Source organism: Frankliniella occidentalis, unplaced genomic scaffold (assembly GCF_000697945.3).
Source record: "Frankliniella occidentalis isolate FOCC.00 unplaced genomic scaffold, Focc_3.1 Scaffold97, whole genome shotgun sequence".
In the NCBI taxonomy this organism is placed as follows: Eukaryota; Metazoa; Arthropoda; class Insecta; order Thysanoptera; family Thripidae; genus Frankliniella; species Frankliniella occidentalis.
The window spans coordinates 767,687-772,531 of record NW_026267226.1 but is presented as its reverse complement, the minus strand read 5'-3'; positions in this window follow the sequence as shown (position 1 = coordinate 772,531).

Genomic DNA, 4,845 nt, shown 5'->3' with positions numbered 1-4,845 from the left:
GTCTGTCTGTCTGTCTGTCTGTCTGTCTGTCTGTCTGTCTGTCTGTCTGTCTGTCTGTCTGTCTGTCTGTCTGTCTGTCTGTCTGTCTGTGTCGCTCTGCCTCTGTCTCTCTCTGTTTCTCTCTCTCCCCCCATTCGTCGGAGAAGGTCCAGTAGTCTACCCCAGGGCCAAGGGCTTGACCCCTGACCCCCGACGGCGGCGTGTCCAGGCCGCCCGCAGCGGCAACGCCTCCCAATCAAATCCCCCGCGAGTGTTTACGGAAGTCCCTCGCGGTCGCGTGTCCCGCCCCGCGCCCCGCCGGGCCTCGGCAGGCTCCGGACTGCCCCGGGCGCGGAGCGGAGCAGAGCGGTGCGGCTGCGCAACGGCCGGGTGAATCACTGGCGTGGGAAAGAGAAGCGCCCGGCCGTTGGCGACGCGACCTCGCTCGTGGAGATAAAGGCTGATGAGGAGGTGTCGCGCGGATACAAGGGTAGCCGACGGCGAGGGTGGCCGACGGAGCGGGTGGCCGACGGAGCGGGTGGTCGACGGCGAGGGTGGCCGAGGGAGAGGGTGGTCGACGGCGAGGGTGGCCGAGGGAGAGGGTGGCTGGCGGAGAGGGTAGCCGGAGGGCGAGGGCACCGGCACCCCCGGCCGGCCGGGCCGGCGGCGGCGGCAATGAGGGGAGCGCCTGACGAAGGACGGGTAGGCAACCCCGCCATGCAGCTCTGTGTAACAGTACGGCCTACCCCCGCAGGCGTCCATGAGGGAGCGGCGGGGAGCGGCCGTGAAGGTAAGGGTAGCTTTTAGAGAGGCTACGGAAGATGTGGTAATTTTTTATGAACACTTTTTCAGCGATCTAAGTCTGAGCTGACCAATCACCCATAAATATGTATGTCATCTACCCAATCACCTATTTAGTGGGCGTTCCGCGATCAACCGCATAGCGTCTCTGCCGTCTCTGGCATCGTTACTGGACTTGGACTCGGACCCGGACCCGGAATCGGAAGTTCAAATTCTCAATGCATCTAATATTTAAATCAATAAGTGGCATAGGTATGTTAATTTTCTGCAGCTATCGAAGCTTCGAACCTAGGTTCAAAAACTTGACACATATTTCTGTTTGCAAAATTAACAGTTTTTCTCACTTTAGTAATGTATCAGTCCATTGCGCGAGTTATGGCAACACTGCCTGCCTGTCGCGCGCCTGACGAAGGAAGGGTAGGCAACTCTGCCACGCAGCTCTGTCGAACAGTACGGCCTACGCTTGCAGGTATCCACCAGATTGTCCATTTAAAAGACAAATCAACACGTTAATAATAACAAAGAGAGATGGGTGGTGGACTGTGGGGGCTCTTCGAAAAGGTAAAGGGGCCTGGAGGTTGCTGTGCGTCATTCCATTCAAAAGCGGAGCCCAAGTGCGAATGATGGGCTGGATGCATTCGCCTCACGTAAGCGGGATGGTTCGGCGGGCTGCCAGGCAAGCGGCACAAGCCCAAGCCCATGCTCTCCCACTGCCATTGCCACGGACGCAGCAGCGGGACGCAGGAGAGGAGGATCCCGACGTCACGACTGGGGAAGCGTCACCGAACCTTTGTGTGTGGCGTCACCGTCACCGCGAGGCTCTCGCCGTGGGATTTCGTTCGAAGATCAGGAGCGATTGTCTGCAATATATTAACCGCACGGCGGCGTGTATGCCTTGGCTGAAGCGCTACAATGTCTTACTGCGGCCGCGACGGCCAGCCCTGACGTCACTCGGGGCTCGTATGAAATGTTCCTCGCTTGTACACAAGTTGGTACGTTGTACATCACACATGCCGCAACGCAACACGCCCCCGATGACTTGACGGTCTAGATTTGATGTGTCGCCCGATTACCGCTTGTATTTTTGAATTTCATTTTTAAAATGCAGATAATGACCAAAGTGGCGAAATTTCTTTCCGGCTCAAAGTTAAGCGTTTAATACAATTTTAGTACAATCAGTGTGACGTAATATACACCCCCTCCCCCCCAAAATAGTGTATTTCGGCCAAAGATAGGAAAATAACTTAGAACACAAAGGTGGGACGTAGAGTAGAGGCGGGGGAGGCTCTCGACGATTCAGGAAGGTTTATGTTAAACTAACTATTCTTCTCCCTCCTTTAGCCAAAACACACTATAAGATTGTCGCCAGCAAGTGTTAAAGCGTGTGATAAATGCGTCTTTGAGTTCGCCGAGGTAGTTGATTTGCACTCCAGAATATTGGGAATGCAATGAGTCTCAAAGTGATGATTGATGTGAGCCCGCAGACATGCCAGCTGAGTTTGCCACCAGCCCGACCACTCGGCGGCTTCTAGTGAAGCATGATGCGCGGAACAACATAAAGCACCGACTTGTCGTTCGTGTGTAGGTCCGGGGGCTTCCCGCCGCGGCCACGTGAAAAAGAGCGCCTAGGTTCCGCGCCCGGACTTGGCCCAGCGCCTGGCGGTCAGCTCAATGTTACTCGGGTGGCGCAGTACCTTCCGCGTCATCCCCTTATTCTTTCACCGATTCCAAGACTCGCGCCCGTTGCGTTTTGCCCTTGAATGCAGTTTGTCACCGTTTGTCACTCCTACGAGAGATGCAATGACTACAATACAAGTAAAGGAGTATGACCAAATACGATCCAAATAGAGCGATATTGTGAATCCAATTTGATGACTCTTGGGGGAGCGATATTAATTACATCGCTCGCTTTGAGTAACTTTCGCGACATTTTTGGTTACGAATAAGACTCATTTTGAGTCATTTTCGCAAACGTCGCCCGTTTAGAGTCGTTTCTGCGACATTTTCTGTTACAAAGAAGACTCGTGTCGAGCAATTTCGCAAAAAATCGCTCTAACAGAGCGATGAAGCCTATACGTCGCTCTACGTTTTACGGTGTAACAAACTTTTCAGTTGACACACAAAAGTCAGTTGAAAGATTTTTACCTTACACTTACATATTTTGGGAAGTCCTCACACGCATTTCTGACATACAAATTAAATTTGCTTTGGGTGTTGGCATGCGAAGCGAAGTCCTTCCCGCGGGGGCTCCAGAGGGTGCAATGGACAGTCGACGGTCCAGCCGAACAGACGTCCCGGCACCGTGCGGTGCGGACGGTAATTGGACGGGTAAGACACCGCGTCCTGGAGGCGGCTGGGCGGCCCCCGGGGGCGGCACAGGCGGGAGGAGGCGGCGCGGCGGCGGCGGCCGGCGCTCAAAGCTTAGCGTCGTATAAATATTGCGGCAAGGCGTGCGGCCGCTTAGTAGTGGAGCGGCAGCGCGGCAGACTGGCGCGTGGCGTATCGTAGCGTGGCGAGGCGGCGTGCAGTACTGGTGATCGCGGCGGAGCAGCAGTCCCGCGCGGCTTGGTGGTTCTCTCAGTGACTCTCTGGAAGTGACTTACCAGCGACAGCGCGGCGGCTCCAGCGGCAGCACCAGCGACACCTCCTCCAGGATGACGACGTCGGCCGCCTCCATGCTCTGGGCGATCCTCGCCATCGCCGTCGCCGCGACGGCGGGCTCTCCAGTCGACCCGCTGCCCTCCCTCATGCACGACACAGGTAACCCGTCGCACTGACCATTCTGACACCAGAAAGTATGTGTTCTTCAATCGAGTTGGTAACTTAAATGTTTAAGAAAGACTTTCTTCTTTAAGGGGCAATTTCCTTCTTTTAACAAACTCAAAACTACTTTGACTAATCTTAAAGGATGCAAGCAGTGGATAAGTATGCAATGCGCTCTGCCTGTAGTAGTTTTATTTTTACCCCCCCCCCCTCGCTAGAAATGGAAAAAAGGGAAAGAAAGAAAAGAAATAGAACAAAACAAGCGAAAGATAAATTTTAAAATACCAATTTGCGTGTGATGGACGAGGACTGTGGCTTCCAAGCCTTCTGCGCTCTACCTTCCTATATCCCGCGCGCTTCCTAGGCGTTGCAGCGGACTAGATGTGCAACGCGAGTGCAGCGAGTTTGATTCCGGAGTCCGGCCGTCCAGCCCGGCCCGCGGCCATAACGCCCCGTCTCTCTCGCTCTGCCGGCTCTTGCCACGTGATGCGGGGCGAGAGAGGACGCCTTGTTGCAAATGCGACCTTGCCCGAGCGGAGGGAATCACAAGACTCGTTTGACGGGTTGCTCGTATGCGTATTTAAGTTTGTCTCATCTTCCTTTTGATGAACACACTCGCGCTCGGGGCGTCTTTACTACGCGTGTTTTGTGTTGTTGTGTGAAGTGGTCGTCCGGTAAGTCACCACACAACTTGTGTGCGCGCCTGCCAAGTGCCACCCCTCCTCCTCCTGCTGCTGGCGCGCGAGAGGTTATGAATGGACTCCCCCTCCCTCCCCCAGTACCTCCTCCCTCTCCTCCTTCCCTCCCTCCCAAACTCCCTTCCCTTCCGTCCGCAGGTCCGAAACAAACCAAACTTCCTGGTCGCAATAAAGCGATAAATAACGCCACTTATTTGTTCCGCATCCCCAGCCGTGTGCAGGCCGCAAATAAAGGTGCGAGTGAGCCTCAAACATTGCCACACACACACACAAACGGGCGGGATGGGCGGGACGGGCGAGACGGGCGGGCAGAGAGAGGCAAGGCACCCGGAGCAGCCCAAGCAGGCCCAGTGCACGCCCGCGGCACGCAACGACCGGGCTGCTGGCACTGCGCAGCACGGCAGCGTGCCTCGGGCGTGCCGCGGGCGTGCCACAAGGAAATGATAACATTATGCGCGGCCACGCCACGCCACTGCGCGGCGTGCGCGGCCAGCAGAGTGGCCAGCACGACGCACGAGCCTGGCGACCCGGCGGCGTGTGCGCGCGCGAGCGTGAGCTCTGCAACGGCCTTGGCAGTGGGACCAGCCGGGACCGGGGTGAGGGA